The sequence below is a fragment of the Alligator mississippiensis genome, chromosome 3, assembly GCF_030867095.1.
Source record: "Alligator mississippiensis isolate rAllMis1 chromosome 3, rAllMis1, whole genome shotgun sequence".
Taxonomy (NCBI): Eukaryota; Metazoa; Chordata; order Crocodylia; family Alligatoridae; genus Alligator; species Alligator mississippiensis.
The window spans coordinates 130,272,732-130,295,478 of NC_081826.1; the positions used below are offsets into that span (position 1 = coordinate 130,272,732).

At 45.9% G+C, this 22,747-nt stretch overlaps 1 protein-coding gene across 2 annotated transcripts in view; it reads left to right on the forward strand.

The window, feature by feature from the left end:
- Positions 1 to 4,767: 4,767 nt before the first annotated feature.
- CAP2 (cyclase associated actin cytoskeleton regulatory protein 2) overlaps positions 4,768 to 22,747 on the forward strand; it is a 94,581-nt gene continuing 76,601 nt past the window's right edge. For both annotated transcript variants that reach the window (XM_006273051.4, XM_059724402.1), the window contains exon 1: positions 4,768 to 4,869. The gene's annotated coding sequence lies outside the window, so the exon portion shown is untranslated. The remainder of the gene's footprint in view (positions 4,870 to 22,747) is intronic.

Here is a 22,747-nt window from a genome sequence, read left to right on the forward strand (position 1 = left end):
TGCTTTCAAGACTTTGAGGTATAGTGTCCCTGAATTCCCTATACCTATCTCCTTGAAACTTGACAGGCATCATGCCCGCAGAAGGGGCTACCACTCCTGCAAGTTTCATCCAAATCGGGCCAGAAATGACAACATTATAAGCTGTTTTGGGCTTCCCCATTATAGCCTATGGGCGAAATGTTGAAACAGCATTGAAACAGTGAAACTTTTTCAATGAAATGAAACGGAACAGTGGTTTCGAGTTGAAACAAAATTTGAAATTAAATGCTGTTCCGTCGAAATGTTGAAATGCAAGTCGAAATGGAACGGTGCTGTTTCACACAGCCCTACACGCCACACTTCATACAGAATTAAAGTGTAAGAAGACAATCTCTAGCAAAAACTGTACTGCTGCAGTTTTTGCTTAGGTAAAATTCCTGCTAATTTCAATGGGATTTTAAGACAGGCCCTTCATAAATGTATAAATGGTATTGCTATCTCTCTCAAGCGTTAGGAGTGGATCCTGGAAAGCTGTTGGGCACCTATTCAGCAAAAGAAAAAGAAAACAGTTAAAACTCATACTTAAAATGAAAAGTGATTATTGTTTATTATTGGCATCTGTGGGATTAGTCTCCCACAGAAAGCTAAACTAATTTCTAAATGCTTTGGTGGGTCATGGACAGAGTGCTCAGCCCTTTAAACCTGACCCTGTGATCCTTCTTTACACAACTAAGACTTCATTTGAAGGCAGTGTCATCTACTGTCATATCACATCTATTGTGAACCAAATATAGTTTAATGCATTCTGATCATTTTTCTGGATGTGCCGAAACTGTAATGAGTCATCTGCTTAATTCCTGGTATTTTATAAACTTTTAATAAGCTACACAGACCTAATTTTTTCAGGTCTTTAGTTCTGTTTATAACACCTCTTCCTTGGAACTGTTTTTTTTAGTGTTTTTATAATTATATAGTCACAGAAGGAGATGTGGCTTTTTCTCTAAAAAATATTCATACATGTTCAGTATCTTTGTTTTTGGTCTCTTGATTGCTATTGAGTTTTCTTCTCTACTTTGAAATCATTTACAATAACATCACGCTCTTTTTTTTCTTCTTTTTCAATTTACCGCTTTATTTCCTTTGCTTAGTTTCAGATCTTGTTGTCACCAGTGGAAGTGACGAAAGCCCAGTTATTTGTTTGATTCATTTTATTGATTGTTACAGTTCCTCTTTAACGTGTTTGAAATCAGGCTGAACGAAGGTCTAGAAGGCACGCAGTAGGGAACAATCTACAATATTTATAGACCACCTGCCATCTTGGTATCTACCTGGACAACATTGCACTGCCAAGATTGTCCTGTTAGAGCTTTTCCATCTCTAATCTCTAAAAGTCTGTGATATCAATAGATGATGCTGATAACCATTGTGCTTAGTTGGATGCATTCTACCCATAATAGGTGATAAAAAAAATGCTTTTGATGTTTAACTGAATTCCATTTTTGTCTCAAACTAACTTTCTAACATTTTGAAGGAAGAAATGTTTACATATATTTTAGTATCTTGAACCCTCTGTTTACTACATTGGCAATCCATTAATGTTAGAATTTTTTTCTCCCTCCTCAACAGGATACAAAAGAAGGTTAAAATGGATCTTTTAGAGTTAAATATATACAATAAATCCCTTTAATCTTTCTGGGCTCCTTCCCCCCATGTTATCTTTCTTTCATTTCTACTTTTCACTGCAGTCCTGTGTCTATGTTCTGACTGATATTATTTGCAATTTGTCCTTCACCTCACACATTATTATTTCCCTCTGAAGGGATGATTGGATACATTGAATTAAATGGGAGTAATTTTGTTGACTTCAGTGGGAGTTTGAGAGAGGCCAAGGAGCCACAATAATATTCTTAACTGTATACAGAGTTTTGTAACCATCTCATTGACTTCCTGGTGGTAATGGAACCGTTCATTATCCAGCAAGATGAATTTGGTTTTCCAGCCTTTTTTATTTCTACAATGACCTTTTATATTTTCTCTCATGTTTTTATAGCTCCCCTTATCAAACTCTACAGCTCTGCTGAATTACTGAATTGATTAGATAGTCCTGTCCTGATTAATAATATGTAAATTTCCTCAGTCACAGTGAAATCTTATGTAATTAGAACAAATATTTATATTTCATATTAACCTTGGGAGGTAGAAAATCATCAGACATTTTAGATACAGGCTTCTTTAAATACATCTGTATACACAGCATGGGAAGCTGCCACAATTGCCAACTGTGTGCTTGATTATAAAAATGAATGTAATATTTTTATTAGTCATTTTTTTCCTTTTGAAAATAAGCCACTTTTCTAAACACACAAGTAGTATTTAAAAAGACATCCCACTTCCTCCCCTCCCTAAATTGAACTGTATGTGCTTAATCCAGTGAGACCTTGGTTACAGAAGATGACAGGATTACAACTAATTTGGGACACTGGTCAAGAGTGCTGTGTAATGGCAATAGCAAGCCTGCACATTTAGTTGCTACCTTACAGCAAATAATGAGATACATTCATCCCTTCACATAAGGGCTTGTCAACTGCACACATGGTGGTGCTTGAACCATCCAGGGAGAGTTTAAAGCAGTAGCCCAGCCCACCCCCACACGTGGTTGCAGTTGCTGTTAAAAACATCCTTATGCTGTTTTAGCTTATTTCAATCCATAAAATAAGATAGACCAATAGAGACCAACCTTTTCGGCAAGCATGCCACAATTTGGCTCCCCACCCTGCCTGAGTGCCACTTCCATCCCCTTCCCCTGCCAGATTGGCTGCTCTGCTTTCTATTCCCTGACCTGTACCCCGTGTAACTTGTCCAATGCAGACCAGACCTAACTCCACTGCTTTGACTGCTGGACTGAATCTAGCCCTCTCTCTTGTATTCAGAGGGCCGCTGTACTGTGTATGTGTACCTCACTACAGAAAGGGCAGGTGGCTTTGTAAGCAGTTATAGGGGAGCCCCTCTTCCCCTGCTTGATTTTTTTTTTTTAATTTGTGTGTCAGGTGTGGGTTTTTTGTTTTTTTAAGCCTTTCTTGGAGGGTGTTGGCTGCTGCCAAGGCTGGGGATTTTGACTGAGGCGTGCCAAAGCTCCTGCTGGGACTTAAAGCCAGTGGTTCCTGGCTAGAGGGTCTTGCCCCTCTGCTCAGGGTCAGACTGATTTTTATATTTCGGGTCAGGAAGGAATTTTTCCTCAGATTGGTAGGGACTGTGGGGAGTTTCTCCCTTCCTCTGTAGCAGGGGACATGGCTCTGTACCTGGGATCTCTTGAGTCGTGTATTATAATCTTTTCCAGCAGCAGCATGTTGACTGCTGTGGTCCCCCTGCTTTACCTTTATAGGGTGTTGTGTTGTGTTGTGTTGTGCCAGGGTCAACGATAGTTTTAGGAAGACTGTAGGTTATGGGTGGTATAGGATGGTTTGATTAGGTCCGATCCTGCCTCAGGCAGGGGGGTTGGGCTAGATCAGTGGTTCCCAATCTGTGGCACGTGTACCACCAGTGGTACATAGACAACCTGGGGTACCTGTTAACAGATTTATTAGGTTTTTTATTATTTAAATTTTCCGTATTCCAAGCCAAATTAGCCAAAACAAATTCCAAATTCATGAGTCAGTCCACAACTGTAAGTGGCCCTGCTACTGGCAGACATCCTCCACCCCCATGTGGAGCTTCAGATGTTTCCAAATCCTTTGGCGGGCATCCTACTGTCAGGCCCAAGCCTGGAGGCTTGGGGGTGAGATGGCCCCAAATTTCACTTACTTTTTTCTTTTTTCTTTTAAAGAAATGTTTCACGTTCCAAACCAAATCAAGTCCAAATCTGTGAGTCAGTCCAGAACTGTAAGTGGCCCTACAACCGGCAAACTTCCTCCATCCCCACCAGGGGCTTCAGATATTTCCAAAGTCTTTTGGCAGGCATCCTATGTGCAGGCCCAAGCCTGGAGCCTTGGGGTTTGCATGCCCCTGAGTTTTGCTTGCCCATAGCCATACGGCCCTCGGAGCAAGCAAGAGAGGAGTCTCCCATTTCCATAAAGTGGGCTTAGAGCCACTGCACCTCGGTGGGCACTGAACCACACCAGAAGAGCAGTTCTCCTGCGATGCGGTTCAAGAAGACTGTCTTCTTGGACACAGATGCATGGTGTTTCCCCTGCTAGGTTAAGAAGCCGCTACGCTTGTCCTGAGCCTTCAAGAGGCTGAGCAAGGCAGGAAGGCTAATTCCTTTATATGACAAAAATGTGCTGGTGATACTTCAGGTTGCCTCATTCTCGAGTGGCGGTGCGCAATCTGTACGAGCGTGGGAGCCGCTGGACTAGATGACCCCTGGAAGTCCCCTCCAGCCCCACTTCTCCACGATTTCTGATATCTCCCTCCCAGACCCTTGCTCCTCCCAAGCCTGCGGGCTTTGGGGAGCAGGGGAGCGGGGAAGGATGAGCCCTGGCTTCCCCATCCCCATCCCCATCCCCCCCAGCTCCAAGCCCCCTGGCAGGCTGCACTAGCCTCGCCCTCCCTAGTCACACACCGTGCGGCGAGGCATCGCCCTGCTCTCCCGTCTGCCTCGCTCCATTGTCATACTCCACCCCCTTCCTGCTGCCGGTCTCCATCTCTCCCCTCCTGGACTTGTCTTTATTTGGAGCTGCTGGCAGCGGCCGGGCACCGCCGTGTCCCTGAGGGAGCCTGGAGAGGGAGTGACAGCGGCTCGCCCGGAGCAGGAGCAGGAAGAGGAAGGGAAGGAGGGAGCAGGCGGGGGAGGAGGAGGAGGAGGAGGAGGCGGCGCGGGGCGGGCTGGCAGGGGGAAGCCGCTGCCCAGCCACGGACCGTCGGAGCGAGAGCGGCTGCCGGGCGCCCTTACAGGTAAGGCGGGGCAGGGCGGGGCCGGGCGGGGCACCCCGGGGTGCAGGGCGCTGCCCCTGCCGCTGCCGCAGCTCGCCCCTGCCCGCGGGCGGGAAGGCGGCGCGAGCCCCGGCCGGCTCGGAGCAGAGGCTGCACGGATCTGGGTCATCCCTCCCCTTCCCTCTGCTGTGCTGGGGGATGGGGCCTGGCCTGCTGCTGAGGCCCGGCTCTTGCACGGCCTGTGCTGCAGCTGGAGGCCCTCCCCGCGCAAGGTGTCCCCTCTTGGAGCCCTGCCCGGGATGCTTGGGGCAACGCCCTGGGGAGAGCAGAGGCTGGGGATGCTGGGTGGGTTGGTTTGGGGTCCCCCGCTGCTTCTCCATCACCACCCCTTCTGGCAGCCCATGTTTCTAAGACCTTAGCAGGCACATCTGTGGGCTGGCGGCTGGATCCCATTGTGAGGTGATGCTGCACTGATTAGGACAGCACAGCCAAGATTGTCTTCTTTCCTTCAGCCGCTTTTAACATCTGGTAGCCACCAGGCTGGGCCTAGGCAACTCCTACAGCCAGGAGCCTGCAGGGGAGGTGACGGGATTGAGGTGGGTGGTTAGCCGGTAGATGCAGCCGTGTCAGAAGCCAGGTGTTAAAAACAGATGTAAAAAAAAGAAGGAAGGGCGCATAACAGAGAGAGGGCACTGCTTGCCGGGATGTCGCGGAGCCAGGGGAAGGTATTTTTAGAGGGGAAGAGAATCGAGAAACACGGAGCTCCGGTGTCGCACATGGAAATAGATTTGACATTTTAAAGGAATACTCCCACAGAGATTCACGTGGCACAATAGCCAAGAAACATTTGCATTGAAAGAAAATAAAATAATACAGCTTTGGCTTTGACAAGTGTGAATCCACAGTCTCTCTCTGTCATAGGGGGCTTATATCAAGATTGGCTCCCATTTCATCACACTCGCTACACATACATACATACATAGATACATTTTAAACAAAGAAACCTGAAAAATATGACTCCCTTTATTTCCATGATGTCCATATGCCTTACTAATGCAGTGTAGGCCCTATTTATGGAAAAAAATATCCTGATCTTGGAACATAGGTAGTAAGGTAATCAGTTTTTATATAATGGTGAAAACTCAGTTAAAAAAATGCTGCAGGGCATCAGACAAAAGTGGCATTGATTCATCGGGTACCATGCTTCATTGTTCTATGAAATCATCATCAGGAAAGTATTCATATTTCAGAGTGAGTGAGGAATTATAAGAAGCATATTGTAAATAGGGCGATTGGATAAAAATCTCATAAAAATGCATTGCTATATAAAAGCTGTATTTATTGCGCAAGTAACTGATAGGTTGGCAAAATGAATACTTTTTACAGTAACTTTCCCAGTAAACTTAAAAAAGAAGGATTTCCCAAAATGTAGAACACTACAGTGTTGTTAAATAAAAACTTGAATGGGAGAAAAGGAAGGGGAACCTTTCAGCAACTTGTATGCCTACAGGAAAGGTAGCTGTGTAAAATAATATGACAGTTTAGATCTTGACTATAACAAAATGTTACATGGTCCTCAGAATTTTTCTATGATTCATCAGCCTTCTCCCCCTCAAGTGAATACTGCTCAGATTTAGAAGGTGGCCAGGCACAACTCCAAGTGTAATGAATAAAGGACGTTTTCTCAAATAAAATTGAAAAAGGATGCGCATTACATGAAGGGTAATATATCATCCCATTTGCTCATCCTTTATAAGATTATGGCTTTTAGTTCAATAAAAATAAATACCACTTAGAATATTCATTCATTTTGAGTGACCTTGGTATCTTTTATTAACTTTAGTAAAAATTGTTTATTCATCTGTGCTCATCTGATCTCCTAATCCAAATGCATATCTTCATAATAACCTCTACTTACAAGAATAAACTGAACATCCAATCATAACCCAAACTAAGATAGAAAAGGAACACTAAAAGTAGTGATAGGCTAAGCCCACAAAAGCCCACAACAATAGCCGTGTCCAATGATTTAGCAGGCATGACACCCTAGCCAATGTTGTGATGCCAGCAAGGCCTTGTAGTGTAGACCAGGCCGCAGAGTTTTTCTGCTAAAATAGCTGTAACACCTCTGAATATGAAAAATCCAGTCAAATAAAGCCTAGCTACATCTGGAGGAGGTGGGTTGCTGACATAACTGCGTTAGTTAGGGACGTGACTTTTTTTCATACTCCTAGTCAACAGAGATATAATAGCATAGACCAGGGGTCAGCAGTGTTTTTGGGTAGAGTGACAAAAACACTGGCAACCTTGACTTGTAAGATGATGGCATGCCAGCGGTGGGTGGCAGGGGAGCTGAGAAGGGCCCAATTCTTGTGGCAGAGCAGCCCCAGTCAGTTATTCACCATCCATTGTAAGGCACACACGTGGCAAGCAAAATGCCTTTGCATGCCACACTCAGACATGCATGCTGGTCATTGCCTACTCCTGGCATAGACCCTGCCTTCATCTTTGCTTGCATCAGTGCCTCCTGTCTCCAGTGTGGCTTCACATGCTAACTTGCAATGGTACATGGACCACTCTAAACTCCAGTGTCTTGATTCAGAGCAGGTTCCATTGTTGGCTAGTATGCATTCAGGAAAGTGACTTACTCTTGCAAGATACTGAGCCAGTTCTAGTTGGTAGTTTTCAACATCTCATGGACTCACCCTCTTGTGGGGGTGGAATGGTGGGGGTGGGAATGGTTATATGTAATAAACATAAGAACTTTTAAGGGTCTGGGTCTATGACCTAGTTAAGACAAATAATCAGTCAAGTACATACAGGGCGCATGTACATGTTTATTAATGCACCGTAGTTACTTAGGTTAACCAAGTACTAAATGAATGTGCAGTAACTTGTGCTGCTGTGCAGTAGTGCCAGTGCACAGGTTTTTCGCAATGCTTATTCTGCAGTAGCCAAATACTACTTACTGCGCAGTAGCATATTAGCACAGTTTTTGCCAGGCATGCTACTGCACAGTGTTATTAGGCAACTATGCAGTAAGCATCTCATGTAGATGCACCCACACTGTCTTTTTCCCTCTTCCCCAAGAAAGCAAGTTCTGGTCCTATTATAGGTTCTATTCTGTTAGATTTTTGTACAGTTGTTCTATTAACGCAATTGTATATTAATCCATTGCTTTTCTAAAGCAAGACAGTGATTCAACAGATTTCACATGTAACCACTAATACTTACAGAAAAAGAAAAATTTAATCATATAAAGATTTTATTCCTACCAGAGCAGCCATTTTGGGAAAAGAATAACTGAACAGGTAATCAAGATAGACAAGACTTAAGATTAATCTCCATTACAGATTTTCTGGCAGAACTCTATTTCTAATTAAAACACTTTGAGTAAAATCTTAGCTAAATCTCCTTTCTGGCTGGCAGCAAAACCCTCCCTTCTTTTGCTGGATGGAATAAACCTTCTGCCACTGTTAGGCAACTGACAAAGCATATGTAAACACTCCCACACCTTCTGCTGGCTCTGTCCAGCTGCTTAGCAGCTGGTGCCTTCCCAGGGTGCATTGTGCACACTGACAGTATAGCTGCTGTATGGAGTGATGTGGAACTGCCAGAAACATGTAGATGGGTCCAGGTGGAAATATCACACTCAGAAATTTGGGCAAAAATGCATAGAGAAGACCCAGATCAGGATGACCAATAGTACCCAACAACTATGATCATGCTACCTCTCAGCTCTTATATAAGACTGGATTGAATTGTAATTAATGTTTAAGACCTCCAATTAAGAACCAGAACTAAGAAGCAATAAGTAGTGTTGGCAAGTTAACAGGTGGTACTCTTAGCTGAGCCAGTACTGAACTCCTACCCTAGCATAGTGTTTGAAGGATTGTGCTATCAGCTGTGTTGTGCTTGAAATGTGATATGAACTAAGGTCCTGATTTACAAGGAATGGGTAACTATCACAGTATTTTTTGTAAATTCATGCTTGAATGTAAAATTTGTACAGTGGGTACCAGCCTTTTTGGCAGGCATGCCGTAAGCCTTGCATCTTCTTTAAGGGCTGTTTTGATTCCCTCCTCTGACTTGATCTCCTGCTCTGCTTTGTACTCCCTGACTGATCTCCTGCTCTACTTTGTGCTCCCTGTCCTGTTCCCCCTGCCTGATCTGCTACTCTGCATTGTGCTCCCTGTCCTATCTGCCACTGTGCTGCCTGTCCGTTCCTGATCTGTCCCGTAACACACACACAGGCAGCCCTTGCCACTTGTGACACATGCCACAGTTTGGCTACCTCTGATGTAGTTTATACTTCCAGTGGTTCTCTGTGCATCTCTATTATTAAAATAGTTCTAGTTAGTAAAACTGCCTTAGCCATATTTTTACAGAAATGAAACAAGTCTTGTCACTTTGATCCAGATGCTATTATTTCACCTTCATTTGCAGAAAACTCCCACCTTATTCAAAGTCAGGATAACAAGGGCAGGGCATATAGGAGCACTCTACGGGTTCATGCTATCATACACAAAGCTTTCCCTTCCCTTCTGCTCAGGAGCATGTTCCTTTCCCCATCTTCCCATTCTCCCCTCCACTTTTCACTGTCCTCAGCTGAGTTGGGGCAGGGGAGAAGGGGGTAGTCCAGAGCTGCTCTTGCCCTGCTCCAGCTGGGCTGCATATGAATCCAGGCTTAGCTAGAGACAACAGTGGATGCAGAGAGTGGGTTCGCTTCCCGCGCACCTGCTGCTGGGCTGGCAGGGAACACCTGAAGGGACAGGGCAGGGAGGAGGGACCTACCTGCTGCTGCCCCTGGCTGAGCCTAGCTCTCTGCACAGCCTGACTGGAGCAGGCAGAAGCAGCTGTGGAATGCCTCTGCCCCTTCACCCCCCTGCCCACTAGACAGCCTGAGACAGCAATAGCAGCAGGTGAGAGAGGGGAGTAGGGAAGGGGAAAGGGAAGGGGGAGGATATGCTGCTGTAGGTGGAGAAGAAGGGAGGGGGACATTGTTATTTGCTTCAGCAACTTAAAAAAAGTCCCCAGATGCTTCTCCTAACAATGGGATCAACTGAAGGGGTGGGGGGTGTGCATCAGCACTTCTGCACCCTGCTCTGGATCCACCCCTAGTTCTGTCTTATTACATGTGGTTGCTTCACTTGAGTTAACACCAATGTCTATGACCTCAAGCAGAATATTTTCCAAGTTTAGCAAGGATGTTTGCTTATATACAGTAATTGGACTTGTGGCATGTAGTTAAGTGGCTTGCAAGGCTTGTGGAATGTTTGATTACATGAAAAGCACTATGCTAATACACGGCAAATGAGGTGCCTACGAACTGTGTATCTATTGATGGGAGAGGTACTTAAAATCTTACACTTCATTGGTCACAAAGAGAAGAAAATAAAACATGACAAATACGGGTGATAGAACTCTGAGCATGGTGACATAAAAGGTGGCATGAGAGATTAGAAGGAAACTGGGTTGCCTTGGTTATTTAAGTCAATCATGCTTATGCAGACTGATAAGCAACAGTACTTCCTTATTTTATTACTCTTACATAAGGAACTTGTCTTCTTGATCACAATCGATAAAATATTAAGAATTATTCAACTATAGATAGGAATGATTTTTGAGATTTCACACACATGCAATTGGAAAATGAAGGTATATATCAAAAGCAATTGACACATGTACACACAAATAAACAATGCACCACTAAAATATTTCAAGGAGCTCAGCACACTGAGCATATAGGTTTTTCTGAGACGCAGCCTGACACGCATTATTGCTTGCCTCTTAAGTAGGAGGCAAATTTGGGATATGATAAATGAGTATAAGATAACACTTGCAACCTTATCGTCCATTTTGCCAGGATGTATGCCTTTTTTTCCAAATGAAAGATCTCACAGTATTTTTTAAATGCCCCATTCCTCACCCAATGTTTATTTTTGTAAGCTTAAGTCTGTTAGAAAAAGAAAAAAAAATGAAAGGAAAAAACCCAAAACACATGCAATATCTTGGCTTGCAGGACTAAATTTGGTTACCAACTTGACTAAGCTAAGAAAAGAAACAGCTTGGATTGAAATGGAAGGAGAAAGAGAATAAGAAGTCCAGTGATTCCATAGAGGTTTCTGGCCAAATAGCATCCCCAAAGAGTAAATTTCATGAGGGAAGGGGGAAAAAAAAGTCTTTTTGGACTTTGTCTTAGTATGTTATGAATATTTTATTCAAAAGGACACATTTTCATTAGTAGCATGTAAATTTTTCTAGCACATCGTTTCATCAGTGTAGAAACCAATGCACCTTTATTAGCTGTACTACATAAGAACTAGTCAAAATAAGTAAATTAACAATTTGTCAGTTCCAAATTTTGACCAAAGGAGCGGGGGAGGGTGGAATGCTACAAATCCATGCACATTTTGCCTGTGCCTTTTCCATATTAGCAAATAAGCTTGCCAGAGTTTTGACAAGAAGAATTAATCAACTTTCTATAAAAGTATAAGAGTATTTTAAATATAGCACAATTTTCTATTCATTTCTTCTCTATACTTAAGAGCAGCTTTCTAATAGGACCTGTAGCAAGGAGGAAAAGCCCACCAAAGGCTGGGTTTGAACACAAATGCTAGATAAGGCTTTATTGCAGAAGTCCTCATATATTGCAAATTGACAATACCCTAAATCTTTTTGAAGTGATAAGGCTAAACAGTTTCAGCTGCACTTAATTAGCAGAAGCTAGTAATGCTTCTTAGACTGACTTTGCTTTCCAGCTGGGAATTAATTCTTAGGGCCAGAGACCATTGGCTAGCCAAAGAGGGCTTTATTCTACGAGCATAAGTAGTATGGTGAGCGTCAGCAATTTTGCATCCCTCAGTAAGGATTGCTGGAAGACCTGTAACAATTTGAAGGTGGTTGCAGTCCAACCATATTGCAAAGTAATTGCTTCATTGTACTTCCAACTCACATTGGCTGTGTTTTCATGGCAATTAATAAGCCATTGGGTGGTTTTCCAATTTGAGAAGACTTTCAGGAACATGTAACAATGTTTCCCCTGCCATTAAAATGTGCCATATATAAATATATTAATTGTTCGATGAAGCAGGCTGTCCCGAATTAGGTTGATGTATGCTACTGGCAATCTCTAATAGAGCCAGTTGCAGATGTGCGATGCTATGTTTCTCCAATACTGGAGGTACTTTTTTGTATATTTTGTAGCTCAGTAACATCAGAGCCTCTGAGAAAGAAAGTGGAAATGTATGGGCTACTATATAATTTGAGGACTGTAACTGAGATTTTTTAATAAGCAGTGCAAGGGAATAATGGCTAGATCTCATAGAGGATATAGGTGTCTTGTTGGTGTCCTGGCTGCCAAGTGGAGTCCAGAACCCCTGAGCTAGGTGAGTTGGCTCCATCCAGCAGTGCCTCAGAAAGGTGATTTAACATACTCTGAATGGGGAGCTGCTTTGTGCTAGCTGAAAGCATTTCAGTTTGTCTGAAATCCTGCCTCTCTCAGGAGCTTTGACATCCAATTTTGGGTTGCAGGAAGGGACCTCTATCCACTCTGAATGCAGAGCCTGAGATCCTCTTCTGAAGAAAAGCTCCTATAAGCTTTCTTTTAAAGAACTGAGCAGAAATCAGCCTCTTTATAACACGATGAGTAGTTGGTTGGAGGCTGAACGAGGCTTATTCTGTTGAAGCTGGTCAAGTTATGGGCCGGGGGGCAGGCAACAGAAGCCTGACTCTTGCTCAGGGTTAGGACAGTCCTCTGGTTACAAGGGAGACGAGGGTCTGGCCTCTGCTCACAGGCTGCCTATGTTAAACAATGCTAAATGTTGCATTAACAAAACAGAAATACTCCTGGGAGTAGAACCCAGGTCTCTTCTGTACTAGCTCTGTGCTTGACTCATTAAACTACAGTCAGGCTTCATCTTGTGCCGTCTCCTTCAGACTCCAGGAATCTTGTGGGCCTTTTTATATGGTGGCACAGCTTCAGTAGGAAGCATGGAGAGTTTCCCTTACCTTTCCACCTCCAGTCCCCTCCCTCTCCTGGAGAAACCTGTAATCCGGTGGTTAGGGTACTGTCCTGGGAAGTGGGATATGTTGGCTTGGACCCTGTCCAGCAGAGAAGAGTGGAATTTTATTGTGAACCTGGACAAGTGTTCTAACTACTAGGCTATTACGTGATAGCTTTGGCACCACCATGCTCTCCTATCTTGGCTGTTTTAAAAGAAAAGCAGTAGCAACTGTAACATGTGTGAAGGGCCCAATCTTGCAAGTATGTTTGGAGCATGCCCACCAGATTGAACACAGGTAGTGCTCTGCCTAATTTCTGGATCTCAGTAGGGCTGAGGCAAGAATTAGGACCCCAACTGTTCATACCAGGGGAATTCTGGCCATGAGCACAAGCAGAACTTCAGGCACCAAAGGAACTTGCAGGCCTGTAGGGAAGTGTTTCCAATTTAGGTGGCTGCTGAGCAGGGTTTTATGGATTACAGTTGTGGACTTAGGTACTGAAGGTCTGCTCTAGGCAACCAAGTCCTTTTTTTAAATCTGGCTCCAAGTTCTTCATCTTCCCCATCACGATTTATTAGGTTGCACAGGTGTAACAAGAGGGCAGAACTTGGCTTGTCATATCTCAAGTAATGAGGCTATATAAGAAAGATGTGGCTTGATTTTTCAGGTCTCAGTTTGGTTTTTGAAGGGCTGGGAGCTAGGTAAAAAACATTCGCTTTTATTTGAGTAAGTGATAAGGCAATGAAAGAATACAAAGAAAAAGACACCCTATATTACTTTTTTATAGTTGTTTTCCAAAGTAGACTTACGTTTTAGGAAACACCATCTGTGCTATGTCCAAAACCAACATCTTTGCTCTTCTTGTTCATTGGTATATATATCATTCATTTTCCCTGTGGCCTTGCTGCAGCTTTTTTCTACCTAAAATGAAGCAAGAGGGTTTTCTTTCTAAGTTGTACAGAATGATGGCAGAAGCAGCACCATGTAGGTTGTCATTTCTGCTTCTGCTAATATGAGAGCTCCATTAGGTGAAAGATGGCGGAGGATTTCCTTTGCAAACCTGTTTTATTTTTCTGGGTTATTGCCAACTTATACTTACAGGTACGTGTCAGGTTGGGGAGAACTCCTCCTAGGTCTGCCTACAAAATAAGCTCCACCCATTTCCCAGAGGCTGAGCCAAACTACTTGACTTTAAGTTCCCTTTTTACTGGGTCTATCTCAAGACCACCCACTTGTGACACCAAAAGGAAACATAACTCACAGTAAATTGCCCAGATCTGTGGTCTTATAGAATTAGAGAAGTTTTGATACTAAAATTTTTGTCGGTGAGTATCTGAGTTAACCTCACCATTGAATACCTTTCTAAGCCATTATTCCGGGCTCTTTGCCCAGGCAGGTAAATGATGTCTCTACTGAAAGAGGCACGTGTTGTTTTTTTCAACCTTTGGTATAGGCCAGGGGTAGGCAATTATTTTGGGTGGAGGGCTGCTTACCCAGTTTTGGCAGGCTGTCGTGGGCTGCATGGGTAGCCCTGCCCCTTAACAGGTGCCCTGCCCCCTGGTCACCGTGGGACCAATGCCCCAATGTTGTGGGACCAACGTCCCAGGGCCAGCACCGGTGGGGCCCAGAGCAGGGCACAGGCTGGCAGGGGTGTGTGGAGCTGGGCTGGGCTGCAACATCAGGGAGAGGGGGGAGCTGGCCTGGCTCTATAGAGCCTCTGCCGGCTGGGACCCACCGGCACTGGCCCCGGGACACCGGTGCAGGCCCCGTGCTCCCGCTGGCTCCTGCACCTGCTTACTCCCAGTGGCCCCGAGCCCCGCAGTACAGGTGGGGGACAATGCACAGCCCCGACCCCCTGCTCGCTGGCAGGGAAGAGGCTGGTGCTGAGTGAGGGGGAAAAGCGGCCCCTCCCCCGCTCCATAGCCAGTGCTCCCTGCTGCAGCCGCTCACAGCCCACGTGGGGCTGTCCTGAGCAGGCACAGGCAGCCCCATGTGGGCTGCAAGTGGCTACAGTGTGGGGTGCTGGCACGGGATGGGCGAGGGGCTGGTTTTACCCCCCCCACCCCACGCTCAGATTTTCTCCTGGCTACTTTTCCCCAGGCTCCTTCCCTGCCCGGCGTCCTCCTCTGCCCCCCCCCCTTCCACCCCCTTACCTGAGTTTCCAGCTGGGGCAGCCATGTAGTCCCAGGCCAGAAGCCCCTGCTGGGGCTTTCAGCTGAGGGGGTAGGGCCGGGTGGGCCCTGCTGTTGCAGGAGCCCGCCGGGCTTCCCCTGGATCCTACTGCCATTTTTGACAGGAACCAAGGGCAGATAAATATTAATTTTCTAAATTTTTTAGGGGCCCCATGGGCCAGATAGAATGGCTTTGCGGGCCGGGTAGAATGGCCTCACGGGCCACATTTTGCCCATCCTTGGTATAGGCTAATGTAACAATTGTATTTATATCAAAAGATATTGATACAAGCTATTATAATACAAACATTAGAGCATTATGCAGCCATAACAATATGACTGTAGCAAAACCACTGCAACTTTAATTCTGTTTCACTCAGGGTCAAATTTAGGCTCAAATGCAGGATCGTGCATATGTAGTAGTTAGATCACAAGAACTGATGCACACTCCCAAGCAGCAGCTTTCCCTCCCCTTTTAAAGTGGTTAAAGGATGTGTTTGCCTGTAACTTGAGAGACCTTCTTAATGGAAGGCCCTAGTGAGACAAGGTGCTCAACTGTTTACCTGGGTGCTGCTGAACACAATCACTTTGGGGAGAAGGGGGGACATAGTGTTGTAGAACCTGACTGGCTGCATCAGAGTAAAACCTCCAAAGATCCATTGTGGCTATAGGATATCAGTTTGACTGTTCAGTGTGCAAGTTGGGATGATGGTATAAAAAGACAAGACTTTGAATACAGGTACAAGCAATGTACAATTGGTAGGTACTGAGACATGCTGGTAAGGGTGCACATAAGTAAAATATGTGCATCCTGGAATGATAAAAAGGTTTTCGATCTGTTGTAGAGCAGCATACATTGTTGTGCTGGTGTCCGGTGTTGTCTTAATTTCAGTAGAGAATTCTTGTATTTTGAGTTTGTACAGTGCTCTGGGATGTCTCAGGCATAATAGATGATGAAATGCAGTGCATATGGAATATAGTTGTGTTATTCAACTGAATTTCTCACTAAATGATGATTGATTATTCTTAGATAATTAGTGACAAATCAAGATTCAGACACAGTTCTACAGCACAAATAACTGTTGTGGGAAAAGTATATACTATGCATAGATATGCACATATATATGGATATTGATGCAAATAGCATGGTGATGAGTGAAATATAAATACCCTGATAAATAGATGTATTCATACTGAACCTAATGAGTGAACACTTCATAGCAGCTGCATTTCTCATTAAAAAAAACCCTGAAATCCTGACAGTCCTGTTGCATGTAGCAGAAACACTTCTTAATTCTGTGTAATGTGGCTAGACTCAGTAAAAACAAGACTGTCTTGCTGGTGTCCTGATGCTGATGGCAGCTTTGAAGAGAACCACATGCAATTTTATAACTCATGCAAAGAATAACTAAAGCTCAGAAAGGGTCTTTATCTCATGAAATGATCCCACTTGCACAAAATGTTCACTTCCCATTTGGTCATTCAGTTCTGTGAGGGTCTGATTCACTGCCCAGCTCACCTTACAGGAGGTAGTGAGCACCTAGCAGGAGTAGACGCTATAAGTTGTATATAATTTTGTGCATATATTCATTGAAAATTTGACCTTAGAAAGTGGGTGCTTCACAGAACTTGTCATCGAACAATGGTGGATCAAAAGTGTACTGGAAACCAACAGGAGAGAGCTGGAGTACTTTAAAGTACTGGCTTAGGCAGAAGGTGGTCCTCATTACAATGTGAGTCATAGATTTCATAGATTTCATAGACCTTAGGGCTGGAAGGGACCTCCGAAGATCATCGAGTCCAGCCCCCTGTCTGAGGGGAAGAAAGTCAGCTGGGGTCACAGGATCCCAGCAAGATAAGCATCCAAATTTCTCTTAAAGGCGTTCAATGTAGGTGCTTGAACCACCTCCGGTGGCAGGCTATTCCAGACCTTGGGGGCTCGGACAGTGAAGAAATTCTTCCTTATGTCCAGCCTGACATGGTCTTGCAGGAATTTATAACTGTTTAACCTCATCATCCCTTGGGGCGCTTTGGTGAACAATCATTCCCCCAGATCCTGCTGAACACCCCTGATAAATTTATAGGTGGCCATCAGATCACCCCTGAGCCTGTGCTTTTCCAGGCTAAAAAGTTCCATAGCTCTCAGCCTGTCGTTTTAAGGTCTGTGTTCCTGACCTCTGATCATGCGCGTGGCTCTTCTCTGGACTCTCTCAAGCTTCTCCACATCCTTTTTGAATTGAGGAGCCCAAAATTGGATGCAGTACTCCAGCTGCGGCCTCACCAAGGCCGAGTACAATGGGAAAATGACGTCCTGGGATTTGCTTGAGAAGCATCTATGGATGCAAGCCAGCATTTTGCTTGCTTTACTAGCTGCAGCATCACAATGAAGGCTCGTGTTCATCTTGTGGTCAATCATGACCCCCAAGTCCCTTTCATCTATTCAGAAGGCAATATTTTACAGTTAGGGTGGCCAAAATCTGGAACCAACTTCCCAGGGAAGTGGTCCTCACCCCTACCTTGGGCATATTCAAGAGGAGGTTGGACGATCACCTGTCTGGGGTCTTGTGAACCCAGCATTCATTCCTGCCTGTGGCAGGGGGTCAGGCTAGATGATCTGTTCAGGTCCCTCCTGACCCTAGCTACTATGAAACTATGAAACTATCTGTAGTGCTAACCAGCGTAGCACTGCTGAGACTATAAGCATGCTTCAGGTTTTTCCTCCCAAGGGGAGAACCTTGCATTTTTCAGTGTTAAACACCATCATCAGGTTCTCGCCTGCCCATTTCCTGAGCCTGTCAAGATCTGCCTGCATCACCCTCCTGTCCTCAGGTGTGGATGCTTTACCCCAGAGTTTGGTATCATCGGCAAACTTGGTCAGTCCGCTTCTGACTCCAATGTCCACATCATTAATGAAGATATTGAACAATATGGGTCCAAGGACAGAGCCTTGGGGAACCCCACTGGTCACAGGGCACCATGACGATTGACTTCCATCAGTCACCACCCTCTGGGTCCGACCACAGAGCCAATTCCCCAGCTAGAGGATCGTGGTGGATCCGAGGCCGCAGTTGCCCTGTTTTGCCAAGAGGTGATCATGGGATACCAGATCAAAGGCTTTTTTGAAGTCAGGGTATATGACGTCAATCTCCTCTCCCTTGTCCAGGTGATAGGTCACCTGGCTGTAAAAGGAAATAAGATTGGTCAATCAAGACCTACCCGCAACAAACCCATACTGCCTATCCCTCAGGATGTTGCCATTGCTCAGTCTGTTAAGAATGGCCTCTTCTTTTCTAAGACCTTCCCTGGGATAAAGGTCAGGCTGATGGACCTGTAGTTTGCCGGATCCACTTTCCTCCCTTTCTTGAAGATAGGCACCACACTGGCCTTCTTCCAATCTTCAGGCACTTTACCAGAGTACCAGGAGTTCTTGAAGATCTCTGCCAGGGGCTGGGCTATGATGCTCACCAGCTCCTTGAGTACCCTGGGGTGTAGATTGTCAGGGCCAGCTGACTTGAAGGTATCCAGCCTCTCAAGGTATTCCTTCATGAGGTCAGCATTGATGGAGGGCAGGGAAACTCCCTCACCCGGGCCTCCCTGTCCCATAGTGGGAAGGGGCGTCCCATGGGACTGATGAAAGACCGATGCAAAGTACCCATTAAATAGGTTGTCTTTTTCCTGGGCATCGGTTGTCAGTTGTCCCATCTGGTTCAGCAGAGGTCCAATGTTGCCCTTGCTTTTCCTTTGGCTCCCCACATATCTAAAAAGGACTTTTTATTGTCCTTGATACTTGTAGTAGTTGGAGTTCAGTTGCAGCCTTGGCTTTCCTGGTTTGCTCCCTGCAGGACTGGACCAGTGCGGAATATTCCTCCTTGGAGGTGGATCCCATCCTCCATCCTTTGTAGGCCTTTCTTTTTAGCCTCAGGAGGTCCGCTAGTTCTCTGGAGAGCCAATGGGGCTGCTGTGCTCTTTTGCTGCCTTTCCTCCAAGATGGAATAGCATTAGCTTGTGCATCGAGGATCGTTCCCTTGAGGAGCAACCATTCTTCCTGAACTCCCCTCCCCTTTTTGTTGTGGTCCCTTAGGGCCTCACCGACAAGCCTCCTGAGCTTGTCAAAGTCAGCTTTCCTGAAGTCAGGGACTTCTGTATTGCTGACTGACTTGCCAGCTTTACGGCAGATGGTGAAGGTGATCAGCTTGTGGTTGCTGTCACCGAGCTTCCTTTCAATTGTTCCTGGTTGCCAGTACCAGGTCGAGCAGTTCTTTACCTCTCATTGGCCCGTAGACCTCTTGTGTCAGATAGAGGTCATCCATGCATGAGAGGAAGCTTTGTGACCGCTCTGATTTGCTGAGTGCTCCTCCCACGAGATGTCTGGGTAGTTGAAGTCACCCATGACAACCGTGGACCTGGAGCATGCAGCCTCAGCCAATTCCCTGGTGAACTCCTGGTCAAGCTCTTGAATTTGGGTGGGAGGTCTGTAGTAGACTCCCACCATCGTGTCCCCTGTGCCATGTTCCCCATGGATTTTAACCCAGAGGATCTCCAGCCATCCACCCTACTCGCCAATGTCAGCTTGCAGGGACGTGTATCTCTCCTTGACATAGAGAGCTACACCCCCGCCCCTTTTGTCTACTTGATCCTTCCTGTACAGGATATAGCCGTCTATACCCGTGGTCCAGTCATGGGTGGAGTCCCACCAGGTCTCTGGTATCCCTATGACATCGTAATTATTTGTGTTAAGCAGGAGGACAAGTTCCTCCTGTTTATTCCCCAAGCTCTTGGCATTTGTGTACAGGCAGGCAAGTGTCCCCTTGGGGGCCCTTGTCTTGCCTACTGGTTGTTCCAGGGCTGGGGCAGGGGTGAGATCCCTTAAGTGCCTTGGCTTACTGGCTTTGCAAGGGTTGCTCAGCGGGCCAGCAGTGGCGGTAGTCCCCCCGTCCCCTGGCGGGCTGAGTTTAAAGCCCGGTGGAGCAGGTCAGCCAGTTTGGCTGAGAAGAGCCTCCTCCCCACCAGAGAGAGGTGGAAGCTGTCTCTTCTCAGCAGCTCACTGCCTTTCTCACCAAAGAGCTGGCTGTGGTCATGGAAGCCAAAGCCTTCCCGATGACACAAGTGCCACAGTCTTTGGTTGACTACCTGGATCCTCCTCCCCCTCCTCAGGCCATAGCCTGAGACTGGGAGGATCAGAGAAAACACCACCTGTGCCCCCAGACCCTTAGCCCTGCTCCCAAATCCCTGTAGCGCCTCATGACCCGGCTGGGAGTGCTCCGAGCCGTGTCATTGGTGCCCACATGGATAAGGAGCATGGGATAGTGGTCAGTGGGGCTGGAGGAGTTTAGGGATCTTCTCCGCAATGTCTCAGATGTGGGTTCCTGGGAAGCAGGAGACTTCTTGGGCTAAGGGATCGGGGCAGCAGATTGCCCCTCAGTCCCCCTCAGGATAGAGTCTCCCACAACAAACACTATTTGTTTTGTCTTGGGGAGAGCAGGGGCAGTAGCTACAGTAGTGCCCGTGTTGTCTGCGGGAGCTGGCAGCTTGGCAGGCTCTGCTGGGGCTGCAAGAGGTTCATACCTGTTGCTGAGCTCCAGCGGTGCAGGGGCCTTGGTGTGGCAGGCCTTGGGGCCCTTGACCACCTTGGTCCAACCGCTGGGCTGGACGGTAAGGGAGGTCCCCGAGTCCTCCCTTGTCCCAGTGGGAGACCGTGGTCTACCCTCCGCCTCCTGGGGGAGGAGGGCCTGGCAGTAGGAGTCTATCTCCTGCTCACAGTCCCTGATAGCACGCAGTCTCTGTCTGGACTGTGGCCTGGAGCTCCTCCAGCTGGTGCACCAGAGACCCCAGTAGGGAGCAGACCTTACAAAGAGAGGTAGCCATGCTCTCGGGCCCCAGAGCCTGAAAAAGCGACAGGCAGCCCCCACAGCTGAGAGCCTGGGGCACCGTCCACATGGAGCCTGGAACCACAGGCTCCATCTGGGTGGAGGCCTCTGAGGAGCCGGGGGGGCTGCAGACCCCGAGGGGACCCGAGGGGTATGTCATGTGCCTATCCGTGTCATGCCACTGATGGGCTGGCTGCGGCTGGGAATGCCTACCCTGGGGGGCTCACAGGCAAGGCCTTGGGCCCTCTCACTCGCCCTCCTGCGCGAACTCTTGCGCTAACTCATGCGCTGGGTAGACAAGCATGCCTGTTTGTGCGGTCTGTTCGCGCGGCTCCCTGGGGGGCTGGGCCAAGTAGGGGTCAGGGTGGGGCAAGACCCCCCTCGGCTCCAGCTTAGCCGCCTCCTTGTGGCTAGGCTGGGGCTAGTCCCTCCCACCACGGCCCCGCTTCCCTCCGACTGCAGCTGGGGGTCGGCGGGGGCGCTCCATGGCAGTTGGGGGTCGCTGAGGGGCTTCAGGGAGTGGGGGCGCAGTGGACTTGCACCCACGTGTCTCATGCTGCTCCCGGAGCCTGTCTGGGGTATTTTTGTCCCAAATTGAGTCAGCCCAAACTCAGTTTAGGAGCTTTTATAGCTGAAGTTGGTAGTGGTTTTTTTTACTCTTTCAGATTTGATACAACATGGAGTGAAGAGAATCTGCAATTTCTTTTATTTTTTTATTTAAGAAAAGGTTATTAATAAAAAATTTCAAAAAATCCTGCACATTTTGGAAGCTCTCCTGATACTATTTTACCCCATAATCAAAAGATGTGTTTATATTAAACAATAAATACATATTTTTGAACTACTAATGGATATTCAAATCAATTTTGCAAAGTAGAACAATGGAGATTTCTAAAATGAGCAAACTTGAATGTCCAGTCTGCACTTAGCACAACGTGCACTCTGGTTATAGTTCAAACTTACCCCTTCCCTGTGGTATGCCTTTATTTTTAATACAAATAAGGACAGAACACTCTTTAGTTAACCCTTTCTCTTGAGAATGGCTGGCTCTAATGTTTCTCCTTGTGAAATCTTCCCTCTCTTCATATAGTTCACATGTAAAACCCCCTGAGACTATTAAGTAGGGAAGACTAAGCTAAACAGACTTATCTTTTCTGAGTCAGCAAAACTATTCTGCACCTTGGTGCAGGATTCTAACAGCTAATATGCTGTTTATTTAATTTAAATTTAAAGGAAAAGAAAACATTGTAATAATAATGATAGTAGCTTCTTTTCATATTGCTTTACCTTCTAATAATAGCAGTTTAGGCGCACTCCCTGCAGTAAATGGGACTTCTGAGAACCACAGTTCTGTTTGTTTTGGTTGCTAATGCAGTTTGTTGGAATCTAATATTACTATTGGCATCTGTAAGGATTATCACTTTTAGCAGTGACATTTTATTAGGTAATAACACGTGCATTCCTTGTACGTCACTTAGCAGGGTGAAAAGTTCACAACATTAAATGAAAAATGTGTGCATGGAAGCTGTTAATTAAATAATGTTTGTGGAAAAGCGGATACCAGGCTTTTATATTCAGTGATGCATTTTGTTAACAATATATACTTTATTAAAGAAAAGAAAAACACATAAACTGATGAAAAGTCAGACTTTGAAGAAGTAAAGCAGAGACCTTCTTAGCTGCTTATTAATGCAGAATCTTCAGTAAGATGACTGGAACAGAATCTTACTGCAAAGTATAAAAGCATCAGGAGGATCTAAGAAAGTGCCATTTCAAAATCCAGAGAGAGGGTACACATTCAAAGTTTAGCTTTCAGTCCAGTCTCAACTGGATCTGTATTTAATATCTGTAAATAGT